Below are 15,770 nucleotides of genomic sequence, written 5' to 3' on the forward strand. Positions count from 1 at the left end.
AGTAAGCATTGGTCAGATTTGGTTGAAACTTGGTATGCAGATTTCTTTAGGTATTCTAAATTATGTGTGCAAAAATTGGGATGAAATTTGCATGTTTGTATTTTTAGGGTATTTTTTCCGTTTTTAGTCAAAAAATCTTGTTCTCTGAAATCGCTCGTCTGATTGCTATGAAACTTAATATTCATGTTCCTCAGAATGACCTCAGTCATGCTTGTACAAATTGTATTGATATTGTCATATTTGTAATTGTGGGGCAATTTTCCCAAATTTTGAAAAAAATTTTTTAATCCGAAAACTACTGATTTGATAGTTTTGATATTTGGTATACAGGTATCTAAGATTAATCTCAATATAATGTATTGGAGGTATGTTGAAACTGACAATTTATTTTTATTTTTGGAGCAATTTTTGCCTTTTTGGTCAAAAACTTTTTCTCCTAAAACTTCTGATCTGGTAGCTTTGATATCTAGTGTACAGGTTCCTAGGGTTTATGTTAATTAGATATATTTAAAATTAGGATGAAATCTGCAATTTTGTATTTTGGGGGGCAATTTTTTTCATTTTGGTAAAAAAAATTGTTTCTCAAAATTTACCAGTGTGATTGCTTTGATATTTAGTAAACCGGTTCTTAGGGTTTTTGTTAATAAGATATATTGAAATTAAGTTGAAATCCGGAATTTTGAATTTTTGGGGCAACTTTGCGAAACTTTCAGTTTTACTGGGATATCTTTCATTTTGTATTTTAAAGATTTTTTTCGGTAATTTCATACCTACTGGAACTAAGAGTATATAATGTGGTGATTTAGTAAGCATTTGATATGGTAAACTGTATTTGGTGTTGAAATGTGGTAAAAAAATCCTAGCAGATTTTGAAAAAATTCCAAACAAATGCCAATAAAAAATTCAGCCAGAGAAGGTTTGACAAAAAGAAAAGGTGGGAGAGTGGGGAAAAAAGAATGTACAATGGATCGGATAAAAAAGATAATGTACCTCATCGATCTTCCAGACACCATCCCTTATCAAATGGTCCACCCCGATGTATTTTTGTGCACAGTGTATTTTAGTTAAAGATGTCAAGTTAGGTAAGGATTTGAAAGGAATAGTCAAGTTCACCACAGTTTAACTCTATCTCTTGTGTCACTATCCTTGTGTAATTGGTTAAGTTTGCAGGTTGTTCCAGATGTGGATGAACCAGCTGTTCTGGAAGAAAACAATGTTTACTTTTCCCTGTAGGGTTTCTGAGTTGATGATTGTATGTTGAAATTTCTCCATGTATCTGGTGTATGGGCAAAGTGTAAACATTGGTTGCATGTTATGTATTTCAGTCTATGTCAAATATTGTAAATGAAAAATCAAGAACAGTTTACTGTGTGCTTGTAAAAGATAACATATTTGTCAATACATAAACTGCCTCGCAGATTGATTGTCTTAAATATTATCACAGAAGTAGAAAAGGAAAAGAAACTAATCAAATTGCTGTAACATATTGACTCTCAGTGCCTGTACAGGCCTATACTTAACTATATTATCACTCTCCATGGGCCAAGGCACACTTGGGGTCAATGTCATCACTCTGTGCCAGTCTGTGTATGTCAGTCTGTCTGTATATGTATGTCCATGTTTCATACAATTGTTGACTTGTTTTGATAACTATATGGGAGCGAACAGTGATGTTGTCAATATTTCTTGAATGGACCAATTCAAACTGAATGTGAGCACAGTCTGTCCTTGACGGTATTGTTCTTGATTGCAAAAAAATAATGGTTTTAAGGTTTCCTTTAGAGAGTTTTAGCCAAAAAGTAATTCTTTCGGTTTCAATGTATGTGCTACCTTACATGTAAGTATGCACATTGAATGATAGTAATCATTGATGATGAATTTCCGATACTTATAGATTGCACATTATTCATTTAGATAGAACATATAAATCAATCTTTCGAAATAAAGCGACGAAGTGCAATTGTTTTTTATTTTTGCATATTTACGGTTTAATTATCTTGCTTTGTGTAACAAACAAACAAATCACAAAACAACAAAAATGACAGTGCCGGGATGTTGGTAATGATGTGAGTTAGTGTTTTTAAACAAAATATTAGAATTTTTGTTCATAGGTTTGTATTCATTTCCCCAAATCTTTCATAAATAGGTGTATTTTACTGACAGTTCCAAAAATTATTTCCGTTCTCCCTGTGAAATTACACTCTTACATTGTAGTATCTATCAAATGCATTTGGTCTTTGTTGTGTAACTGTAAGGACTGCTTCTCAGGTATATTTGCTTGTCCCCCCCCCAAACGTAGTTTGATAGTCCCGTGTACAGGGTCCTTCTGCTCCTTGAAAGTGTTGGAATCTTAGAGCCTCCTGGAAAGTCTTGGAAAAGTGAATTGAGTCCGGAAAAGTCCTGGAAAATAGAGAATACCCACAGTTTTCAAAATGACAAGACAACCTTGCTGGCGCGTTCGTTGTTGACTTTGTCAAATTTAATCCGGTGATAATCTGGTGTCATTCGTGTTATCATAAGAATGATATGTAAAATGATACAGAAAAATGATATATCGTAAAAATTATATCTGGAAAATGATATTTTGACCTCAAAGTCCTTAGGAATTGCTGAAAAAGTCAGTGAAAGTCTTGGAATTTTAAGTGAACACGATTGGAACGAATTGGGAAAATTGGATCTTCATATCTTTTGATTTCTCAAAAGTGTCGGGTGCTCTATAGCTGAATGTTGCAATATTACAAATTACTCATAAAAAAGTATATAACTTAAAAAATAAAGGTAAATAAAGATTCTTTGAAGATTGGAGACTGGTTGAACCGTCTATTCTTTTACTTTACACTCTTAAAAAGAAAAGCAGATTAGATTACATTTGCAGATTAAATCAACACCATCCAATTATCCCAAATTAGTTCAATCGTGTTAGTGACTTTGAGTGTATGGGCCCTGCGTGTACACAGTACAGTATGTTACCCACAGTTGAATAAAGGTTATTTTCAATTTCTTTTACAGAAATGTATGAGAAATATGTCTATATCATTTTGGTTGGGAAAAAAGTCAATATCCTTTTTTTCCGCAATAAAACAGATGCAACTCAGTGGTTTCCGGACTATCCAGTATGCAATTCTGCCTGGATGAGGAAGGAATCCATGGAAAGTGGCATATACATGTTATCTGCTCTCTCAATCAAAAATCATTTTGCCAGATCATTTACACATGAAAATGGGAAATGAGAAGAATGTTGTGCTTCAAAGTAGATGTCTTCAGAATTTACAAAAAACGGTCCATAAATTTATCTACACATTGGAGACATGCTAGACTTCACTGCAGAATCGCAAAGCATACTGATCATAATGAATCAAGGATTATCTCCATTTCTGTGCAGTACACAGCTCTTGCCCATGGCACCTCCCCCTAGATTGAGTTCACTGACCTCTGCAAAATATTTTGAGCTTGTGTTGTCAGTTACATCAGTCATGTTTGCTTTGCCTAGTGCTCATTTACACGTCTGTTTATTAATTAAACACCCGTACGTTTATGTCCGACTTGCCAAATAGAATCCACTACTAGTTAATACAAGGCTATACTTGAACTAGCTTCAATACATTTAGGAAAAAGATACATCTGCAAAATGCAAAATATTGTTTACATTGGTTGTTAATTAATACATCCAATCCTAAAAAAAGTCCTACTGAAGTCAGCTCATGACCTTTGACCTAGAGAACAAGTCAAAGACATGGTAAATAGACAGTTAGTATTAGGACGTAACAAAGACTAGCAGACACTCTCTCCTGCAGCCGTTATGTCATAATGTATTGGACACTCAGTGTACACACTCGTTATGCATATTATGCGTGACTAACGTAAGACTGAAGATACATGTATGAGGCTAGTAAAGACAGTTGAAATCAGATGCGAATCTCAACACCTGTAGTATGCGTCATACGGTATACTTGGAAAAGTTACCAAGAAACCACATTATTGAAATAGCAATGCAAGTATCGTTGACTCAGTCGATTTTGTGGCTGTTCTGCAAATAATATATTTCATGATTCATTTTTAGATTGCTTCAAAGGAAAGGTATATACGTACCGTACAATGTAGTGATAGAACAGGTAACGTAATCCATTATTGAAATCTCATCCCATATGGGATCAAACAATAAAGGTCTCATAAGGGTATGATAGTGGTATGCAAAAAAGACACTAACCAAAAATAAATGTCATGTAGAAAAATAAATAAATACATGTCTTATACAAATACATGTATATGAATATTTGATATATGGGAGAATGAAAAAGTTTTATATAATATTTTAGGGAAGTTTCATATTCTGGTAAAGCGCATATGGTGTGGGTTGTGAGACTGATGTGAGACATGCAGTTCGGCAAGAATAGGTGTTTTGTTTGTTTTGTGGCCTGATATTGAAAGCCCCCTATCTTAGTAGACCTTAGTAGCTGACTCTAGTGACCTTCCAGATGACCTACTGACCAGCTGGTCAGTAGGTCACACAGAATGGCAGTCTGGTCAAGAGTCAACCGTAAGAATGACTGACCTCTTGACAGTGTTGTCCCATGCGTATGCGTCAGCTTTTCACAGTGTCTAACAAAAAGTGATAAAAACAAGTCGTATATGTTGACAGTAAAACCAGCATCTGTCACTGAAATCAAATGAAAGGGGTACTGTATGTTATGTCACATGTTGCATCAGTGCGCAATTTATTTATATCACAGAATATCTTTTCTTGAAAATGAAAGTTGGAAATGTAAATCAAAGTTTTCTCACAACAGGAGTAGTTTTGAAGTAGAATATGCCAATATTGCAGTGGATACTGTAAGATTTAATAATGGAACAATGTGAATACAGATAAGAATGGACAGTAAATTTGATCTAAATATTATCACACTCCCGTAATTGGTTTGTCAAGTTGTATCAAAATTTATTACAGGATCGTTGAGTTGCGGCAAAAAAAACAGATAGATGATAGTGTTGTTTCACAGTAGGCTTCCACTGTAATTGTTGAGATAAAGCAATCAAGCCTGTTAGCCGGTAGGAACTGAATAGTGTCTGTGTCTCTAGGGTTAAGATTTCCTGACCTTCCATCCCCGTACATTGCAACAACTTTCTCATGCACAGCTTTAGCGTATGTACACCTTTTTTCCCTGCGATCATGATTTTTTGACAAAGAACTTCATTCACTGCAAAGGCAACAAGAGTCTAATGACAACTAGACTCTGACTTGGCTGTGATACGATGTAACTCAGTGCGGCAGTAAGGAATGTAATATGAGTCTGTGTATGTGAAGTGCACTGCAAAGTGTACTCCCTGGTGTATATTTATTATGGGTCCATAAAAGCTCTGTGATTTTCACCGCAGTTATAACAAGTCAGTGCAACTTTTGAGGCAAGTTTTGGAACAACTTTACAAATCAATTACAGAAGTGTGACAACATTTAGATCAATTTCACTGTCCATTCTTATCTGCATATCAGTGTAAAACCCTTTCTTGCTTTTGAGTTGTAGAAATCTTTCATTAGCAATAAACTCTGTGTGCCTTCAAATTTCACATTGTCTCATTAATAGCGTTCACTTCTAGGCTGTCATTTGCTAAATGTACACCAGGGGTTAACGCAATGCCTCTGTTTAATGAGTGTGTCTGTCAGTCTGTCTGTCTTTAACCCTTTTCCTGCCAAGTCCATATTTCACCACCAGGTCAAGATGCTTAAAATTAATGAAACACAACGTATTCCATATGATGTATTTTAACATAATACTGTACATTTGAAGGCTGTTGAAAACATAATACTGTAAAGTTGATTTTTGTTGGACAAAAGATGCTATAACAGACCAAGCCAAGTGGGTGAAAATACGTCATGTTATGGCTCAATACTGCTTTTTACTGACTTGTCTGATGGGGAAGTGATACAGTTATTACTGTCTGGCAGGAAAAGTGTTGAAATGAGCTCAAAAAACTGAAAATGTCAAACCAAATGTACTGTTGAGTATTTTGTTATCATTGGAATTTATTTTAGCTGAAAACAGATTTTCAATGTTTCACTGTGATCGTACGTGTATTTTCACTTCATCTAGTCTGACGACATGCAAAGTATAGAAAATCAAAATTTGGATTTTATTTTAGTGGAAAAAAAAGTCCAGCGAAAATAAAATTCCAAGTGAAAATAAAGTATTCCACAGTAGCCAGCGTATGCCTCAATACCTGGAGTATTTTGATCATTATCTACAGAAATGGCTTGAGACTTGTCTCGCGGCTCTGGTAAAATTTAGCAAAAAATGGTTCAATTATGTATTTCATAATTATTGTCAAAATTTTTCGTGATGATGGTGAAAATGGCTGTGCGCAGTATGTCAACCTGATAGTAATGAGTTTGTTTGTGAATGTTTAATTGCATGGTTTAGCAGGAGCGTATTATTTGCCTTGATAACACATCAGGTGAATTTACATTCAAAATATAGACTGTACAGAGGGTTTTGAACCCTTTTGCCCCCAGACAATGGTATATACCGATTGTTTTTAATAGGATAGATCGACTCATATATGGAGAAATAGGGATGAAAGAGTTAATAGATATGTGTAGATTGTGCTGAACATGGTTGCACTAGTACATGGAGGTATCTTTTATCTGAGAGAGTTAGCTCTCCTCTTTACATTATAGTGCACATTATGAAAATGTTGTTGACAGTGGTCTGCCATTGCCCTTTGTTCACAGTTCTCTCAACAGGTGGGAAAAAATGGGGGGTGGGGTGGAGGTTGGGGTGTCAAATCACATAAGAATGCGTAATTTGCATGTGATTTTCTCGTGAAAATTCATATAGACATCTCAGATTGCTTGAAAAACAGAGGTATGTATAATGGTCCAGCCCTCAAAATCCACCAGTGGTGAAGTCTGATTACTCCGACAATAGTCATCAATATTCTTTATGTAATTGTAAATTAACACCGATATGGTGTGCATTTGGTATGAGATGCGCTATGCTGAGAGTATCATGTATGCGCATACGCTCCGATTACAAGTTATTTAGTCTGCAAATAGCTGTCTTCCCACTTGATTTTCACACAACCCGTAGGAGCTTTAGGTACGATTTTTAACATTCAAACTTTTTCCACATGGTGTGGAACGATACCCAGTTGAGATTTTGAACAAATTTGCGAGGAAAGGCACAAAAGCCACCACGTTCAATTACTTTGAAAAGAGAAAAACTAATAAAATTAAAAAGCTAATAGAAGTGACAATTACCAAAATAATGATCTTTGGTTGACTGATTAGGTGTGAAATGAATGTAAGTTAATTTTAACGTGATATGAATTCTCTGAAACAAATCTTGCCAATTTACATTTATCCGTTTGTGTACTAATTTTCATCAACACTACCTTTTGAAAGAACAATAACTTTTCCAAACAAAAATTATATAACCTGTAGATGTTGTTTGCTTCAAAAGAAATTGTGTGTTTTACATCTATTGTCAGCAGATACAGCTTTGATCACCACTTATTTTGTTTCTCTCAATATCATATCTAATAAAAGCATAATTATATTATTTAATAGGTGATATTTGTATGTTCAAACAATTACAAGCTAACTGTAGAATGTACTAGTTTTTAGTGATCTGTTCATATTTCAATTACTATACTAATGAATAGATTTCCATGATAAAGCGATTATGCCGTGTAATCTACATTTCTTGCTGTTTTTCAAACCAATCGACTAAACTACTGGAATTGGGGTGACTCTGAATTGAAAACTAATGTAGTGTCCCTCCAACGACCTCTAATGACCTACATCAAATATCTAGGTCAAATGAAATACATGTTACACATACTAAGGCTGTCATGTATATTGCTCTATAAAGCTTGCTTGTATTTAGTTCTCATCATCTACATTTTCACTCATAGTCCCAGTGAACTCGATGGATAACTGTATAAAATTTTTCTCACAAGCAGAATACCAGGTATTTAACTGTGTTGTTAGGAGTAGACCAACTGTGTAGCATGACAGTGTTATTCAATTTTGTAGATACGTAACCACTTGTTCGTGAATTATATTACTGGTAAGGTAGCTTCTTTTTTTCTTGACTCATGTTTGGATTTAATTGCAGTGTTATCTCCAGAATGTACAATTGCTTGAATCCCCCTATTGAAACAAAAATTAAAATATGAATGCATGGGAGGTCTCCCCCCCCCCACCTCCCGCCCCCGCCCCCCTTGCTTAAAACAAGAGTGCAGGCCAGGTCCCCCTATCCCACCCCATAATGAAATCTCAAGATATTTATGTGCATGGAGTAATGCATATAGTGGGATTCTGTGCCATGATTTTTACCCATGATGTAATATCACAGTGTTGAAAACCAAGTATCTGCCAAACCACAGTAAAATGATAAAACTGGCTTCCTTCATGTATCTACAGAAAGATGTGCTGAAGCTAAAGAGACTGTCTACTAGAGTATGCCTCCAGATTACAAAACAGCGTTTCAACTGATATTCTTGAACCATGAATGATTTGTGTAGAATATGTTATGAGCAAAAACAGGAGATTATCTTTAATCACAGACCCAAGAAAAATATGCTTTCTTATCATTTTAACACCTCATATTTTGCTCAAATCACTTTTTACAAAGATTCATTCAATTTTCATTAATTTGTTAACCCATGATTTAAATATAAGGGGGTTTTCATTTCGTCTTTGATAAGAAATATTGCTTTGAAAAAAGGGGTTGTCAAGTGCAACACTTCCTTAACCCTTTGAGTGCCAAAGTCAATTTTTTTCACCTTTTAAAAATATTCCCCGTCAATTTTTTTCAGATTTTTTCTAAACTTTTGATATAAGGCTGTAACCAATGAAATGTGATGTCCATTTTGTTCAAAATTATCAAAAAATTTACATTAAAATTCATAAAAATCGGTAAACTGTTGAACTAAAATTTTGGTTGGAAAAATTACAACGCTCAAAGAGTTAATTCAATATTTGATCCACACTTTAACCCTTAATTTGCTAATATCTTATTAAAAAACTGAATTTACTGAAGGAGACATTTCTTTGAGAGAAATGTGGAGAAAACACTGTAATTATATTTGTTAAAAAGAGAATACATGTACCATGTTAGTTTTATAATTTGTGATCACAGCAATTTGTGTAATGTCTAATGTTTTCTTTTTACTCACATTTGGTATAGTACCAATGTGAGGTTATCGTATAAGCTGAATTGATTTGCATGTCTGTATATTTGTGGGTATGTGCGGATGTATGTCCGTCACACACAAAGGCTCCAATACTGCCAAAGCTACCATCTCAGTATTTGGTGTACAGGTAGATGTAGGGGTTGAGATGTGAATTTGTTCAAATGAACACAGTGTCAAAAATGTGCAAATGAGGTAAGAAAAAGGGAATTTCTGCATGTGTGCAGGAGTGACAGGCAAACTCCACTTATCTTGAGTCATTTCCTGTCCTTGTTTATGAACTGTTACATATTAACAGAACTGCCCAAACCATAGACAGTAGAGGGGAGGAAGACCTTCAGTAGAGGGGAGTTGTTTATGAATTGTTACATATTAACAGAACTGCCCAAACCATAGACAGTAGAGGGGAGGAAGACCGTCAGTAGAGGGGAGTTGTTTATGAACTGTTACATATTAACAGAACTCTCCAAACCATAGACAGTAGAGGGGAGGAAGACCGTCAGTAGAGGGGAGGAAGAGCGTCTATGGTCAAACTAAGAGGGGCTAGCTGCCTTTCAGCTATGCATGTTGCTAAAGTTGACCTCCAGTACCTAAAATTTTGGACCTTAATTACTTTTGTCATTCTTGTTTTCTGGTTTAAATATTTCTTGTTGTTTTTCTGGTTGTACTGTGCAGAAATCATTGTCATAACATCAACGTAGAATTTTCCTGCACTGAACAGATAGAAACAACATTTATTGTTGATCTTTGTTAACCCACACTGGTATGTACCAATTCTGATCAAATTTGAGCGACACCGTATAATTGCGGTATTTTTTTTCTGGTTGTACTGTGCAGAAATCATTGTCATAACATCGACGTAGAATTTTCCTGCACTGAACAGATAGAAACAACATTTATTGTTGATCTTTGGTACCCATACTGGTATATACCAATTTTGATCAAATGTGAGCGACACCGTATAATTGCGGTATTTTTTGAGTTTTAAGGCGGTGATTTCTCTTGCTTTTTCGTAACATTTTTTGCCAAAGTATGATAATTGGTGATATAAATAAATATAAAATTTAATCAATATAAAAAATAAATAGATGAATATGAATTGGTAATCAGAAACTACCAGTTTGATACATGTGGTATTGCTGCCGCCCCAATAGCCCTTTTCCTGCCAAGTCCCATATTTCACCACCAGGTCAAGATGGTTAAAATTAATGAAATACAACATATTCCATATGGTGTATTTTAACATAATACTGTACATTTGAAAGCTGTTGAAAACACAAATACTGTAAACTTGATTTTTTGGGACTGAAGATGCTATAACAGGCCAAGCCAAGTGGTGAAAATACATCATGTTTGGCTCAATACCACTTTTTCCTGACTTGGCTGATGGGGAAATGATACTGTCTGGCAGGAAAAGGTTAATAACAGTCAATTGGAGCCTTGAAAAAGTAATTTTGGAACTTTTAGTAACGTTTACTGGCTTACTACATGTCCTCTCCATAGTCACCTACACAAGAGATGGCTTTACACTGAAGTGACTTGTAGGGCAAAATAGATCTGATGTTTATAGGTAGCCACAGGTTTGATTTGCCTTGCTTCTGGAAAGGAAACACCAGACTTAATAGGAAAAGAAGTTTTCCCTGGAGTGTAGCTTTTCAGATGGAAATTTCCCAGTCTCCAAAAATGGATGTGTTTCGCACATTGGAGTGCATGTATATCTCCTGTGGGTAACAAACATCAACTGAGATCCTCTTTCGAGGCACCCAGATAATGCCAGATATATCTTGTCTGACGCAGGATCCATCGTGCGTACTACGCAGTGTTCTCTTACGCAGGACTGGAATATAAACCTATTAGCGTATTATTATAATGAGTGTCGGTTTCATGTCTTTGTTCATGAGATTAACATACATAGGTACTGCCATGGCCGACAGCGCTTTTTTAGTCTGGCCTACGCAAATCTGAGATATTTTTGGTGCATTCTTACGCACTTAACACCATTGATAAGTAGCCTGTGTTTCAAATTGAGGTGTAACTTTCACAGCCATGGAATTCGGTACGGATTTTCTCGGCAAGGGGAAGAGATGCCGTCATGATGTCGCAAAATTAGGTCATCCTTCAGGCCTGTCAACCAGTGGTTGACACAAATACAAGCTGGAAGGTTACCACTATACTAGCATATACAGTATTGTGTAGCAAAAAATTAGAATTTGGAAACATTTGCTCAGACTAGTCTCGATGAAACTTTGAACAATCTTTTTCAAAGACAAAATACAAAAATTGATAGTCACAACAAGGTTTTTCTTGTAACTTACAATCCTCTGGTACTTAAAGTAGTTAAACTGTTTCTTTCTTCGTTAATGTTACCAGAAAAATAGCAGCAAACTGAGAATTTATGGCAAAATGAAAGATCAGTTTAGATTAGAACGGCACTTGGTGCAATTACAAGGGGAGAAAAGAAAAGTACTCACCACGCTAGGCATATGTAATCCTGATATAGCACTTGAGAAAAAGGCAGATATGTTATTTCAAAAACTCCAATTACTGGAAAATGCTGTCCTCAATATGATACCAGCAGCATCAAAAATGAAATACACTTTTTGTTATTCTGCCCAAAGTATCTTCTTGACTGAAAGTGCTTGTCAGATTGCTTCAAAACTTGGTACGTGTATGCGTGATCTGATTGGTGATGTTAGTCAGATGGGTTTAAATTGTAGTGAAATTTTTATTTATTTGTATTTTTCACTCTGCTGTCTGAGCTACAGCTCTATTGGTTGCTAGGTTGCTTGTTGTGGCAATTTTTCCCATATTTGGCTAAACTTAAGTGAGTCTGTTTAAATAATGGTGAGAAATTTAGATATTTTTATTTTTGGGGTAATTTTTTCCCATTTTTGGGGTGAAAAATGTCTGAAATTGTTAGTCTGATCTCTTACAGAGAACACCACATTAACCCGTCAAGCCATTTAGCAAAATGCCTAGTGAGACAGGGTGTCATTTGGCCAGATAACAAACAAATTGGCGATCAACTTCACTGGTTGGGTACAGCAATTGCAAACACTAAAATCAGCGGGTAATCTCAATCGGTGTCAATTGTGAATTATTCTTCATTCGATTCAGTTTATTTTCTAAGATACACCATGAGAGAAATGGTTTGTACCACTGTGCGATGTTTACGCAGCCTGTAGTATCAGTATCAATTTTATGGCCAGAGTTGGGCTTCCTGCTGACTTTTGTATTACAATCGCTGTACCAGACCACTGAAGTTGACCGCCAATTTACTTGTTATCTGGCCAAATGACTCTCTGTTTTACAAGGCATTTTGCTAAATGGCTTGACGGGTTAATGTGGCGTTCTCTGTAATATTTTGATGTACCAGGCTGCATGATGTTGTATGTGTGTGTTTCTGTTGCAACAGTTGCCAACCATTACATACATCACCTTGGTATTTGATGGACGGTGCCTCAAAATCTGTTCAAATGCACTTTGACATTGTGATTATTACAAGCTGAGGCCTATAGAAGCTATTTAATATTGTACGTACACTCACTCGGGCCTGCTACATCTAACCAAATGTGAGCACAGTGACATTGACGCTATTTTTAGCTCCCATAGCCATATGTATATATGGCAATGGAAGCTATTCTTATAGGCTAGGAAAATGTCTGTATGTATGTATGTCTGTATGTCTGTACGTCTGTATGTCTGTATGTCTGTATGTCTGTATGTCTGTCCGTCAACATCAAAAACTCCAAAACCGCTGTACATTTCATCTTGATATTTGGTGTGTACATGGATGATGGGCTGTAGATGAGATTTTGTTCAAATGAAGTTGTCATTGCCAAAAATATGCAAATTAAGTGAAAAATGTAAAAACAGTCAAAATTGAAAAACTCAATAACCACTGAGCAGATTACATGAAAAATTAGCATGTAAGTACTTTGGGCTGACATGAAATGATTGTGCGCATCTTGGGTCAGTATCTTGGACTTGCTATTTTCATGAATTTTTTTGTAATTTTCTCCCATTTTTGGTCAAAAAATCTCCTGCTCTGAAACCACAAGTCCGATTGATTTGAAACTTGGTATGGAAGTGCATAGGAGTGACCTTTCCCAAATTTGGGCAAATCGTGGTGAAATTTGCATATTTTTAGTTTACACGTCCATAGACTCCCATGTATAAGGCAGATCTCCATAGACTCCCATGTATAAGGCCACAAAAAATAAAAATTAGTTTCTCATCGTATTCATATTGCAAAAAGGATGCAGTGACACAATTTTTAGTCCCCACGGATGAAGTCCAGTGAGCTTATAGATTGGGTCATGTCCGTCTGTTCGTCCATCCGTGAGTCCATCCGTTCACGCAGATATCTCGGATATTTTGACAAAATGTCATGTGACCTTGATGACCTTTGATCTCAAATATACATATTTGTCCATAACTCAGTAACCACAAGTGCTACACCCTTCATATATGGTATGATGGGACAGCTTATGACGCCACATATTGTACCTCATTAATTATGCACATATCTAATTTTGAGCGAGCCAATAGAGCTAGAGGTCTGATTTTTGGTATATAGGGATAACTTAGCAAAACAATTTTTTTGACAAAATGTCATGTGACCTCGGTGACCTTTGACCTCAAATATACATATTTGTCCATAACTCAGTAACCACAAGTGCTATAGCCTTCATGTATGGTATGATGGGACACCTTATGATGCCACATATTGTACCTCATTACTTATGCACATATCTAATTTGAGCAAGCCAATAGAGCTAGAGGTCTGATTTTTGGTATATAGGGATAACTTAGCAATACAATTTTTTGACAAATGTCACGTGACCTCGGTGACCTTTGACCTCAAATATACATATTTGTCCATAACTCAGTAACCACAAGTGCTACTCTCTTCATGTATGGTATGATGGGACAGCTTATGACGCCACATATTGTACCTCATTAATTATGCACATATCTAATTTGAGCGAGCCAATAGAGCTAGAGGTCTGATTTTTGGTATATAGGGATAACTTAGCAAAACAATTTTTTTGACAAAATATCACGTGACCTCGGTGACCTTTGACCTCAAATATACATATTTTTCCATAACTCGGTAACCACAAGTGCTACACCCTTGATGTTTGGTATGATTGGACACCTTATGACGCCACATACTGTACCTCAATAATTATGTGCAAATCTCATTCTGAGCGAGCCAATAGAGCTGGATGTCTGATTTTTGGTATATAGGGATAACTATAGGAGAGAAATTTTTTGACCAAATGTCATGTGATCTCGATGACCTTTTACCTAAAATATATGTTTATGTCAATAAATAAGTAACCACAAGTGCTATGTCCTTTGTATTTAGTAGGATGGGAGACCTTATGACAACACACCGCTTTACCTCATTAATTATGTACACATCTAATTCTGGGCAAGCGAATAGAGCTAGAGATCTGATTTTTTGGCATATAGGGATTAATTAGCAATATAATTTTTTTTTTCAAAATGTCGTGTGACCTCGATGACCTTTGACCTTGATTATACATATATATGCATATTTCAGTAACCACAAGTTCTATACCCTGCAATTTTGATAGGATATTAGACCTTAAGATGTTACATCTTGTACCTCATTTATAATGCGCATATGTATTTCTTGGCTGGCCAATACTGCTAGAGGTCTGATCTTTTTTCCCGATTTAGAACCATAACTTAGACATGCCTCATGTGTTTCAAATTGGGAACAACGACATAGACCTATGTGCCCATAGATCTCAACATATACACTCCAGTGATACTTCTTAATGACCACATTTTCCTACCCCATCAAGACTTATACTCCTATTACAAGTGGGGACTATGTCATTGTAAATGACTTGTTGAGTTAATGGTTGTATCACAGTATTCGATATATCTAATTCTGTATTTTTTCCATTTTTATTCTGAATAATTATATTAAACATATTTCACTGTCTCCAGTACATTTCATTTAAGTATTTCACTTCATGCACTTTATCCCTTTCACACATGTTCAAATATCTGACCAGAGAACAAACACTAAATAGTCCAGGATGGGAGCACAGTGACATTGACGCTATTTTTATTGTTGTGTGGCCAAGGTGGATCGCTGTACCAGGAAATGAACTTGCCAGCTTATAGAGGATAAGATCTGAAATGCAAGACACTATTTGTATGTGCAGTTGAAAAATGTTACAAAAATATCATAATTGCAGTGAAACTTGTCCCTGTAGATACCTCATTTATCAAAACTCGATTGTTGATAACCATGCTTTACCCTGGAAATAATCTGTGAACCTGGGTAACATTTCTGCTGTTGCCCCAGTCTTATTCACCAAGGGAAACCCTGGTAGCATTCACCTGCTTACTGCCCTAAGCAAAAACACTGCACTGCCATTGAATAGGAATAATGCTCTTTGTGACGGAAAGGTCATTTGTGAAAGGTACATGTGTGTGTACATCCTAATTGCTCATAATTGCTCATGTATTCATGCACATGAACTCAACTCACATGTTTGGTGTTGAACGTGATCCCGGAAACCCAAACAAACGTG

At 35.8% G+C, this 15,770-nt stretch overlaps 1 protein-coding gene across 4 annotated transcripts in view; it reads left to right on the plus strand.

Annotated features, from left to right (window-relative positions):
• The window catches only part of LOC139139666 (protein cycle-like), a 50,590-nt gene that overhangs the window by 21,075 nt on the left and 13,745 nt on the right, over positions 1-15,770 (plus strand). The window lies entirely within an intron of this gene.

The sequence above is a fragment of the Ptychodera flava genome, chromosome 1 (genome assembly GCF_041260155.1).
Source record: "Ptychodera flava strain L36383 chromosome 1, AS_Pfla_20210202, whole genome shotgun sequence".
In the NCBI taxonomy this organism is placed as follows: Eukaryota; Metazoa; Hemichordata; class Enteropneusta; family Ptychoderidae; genus Ptychodera; species Ptychodera flava.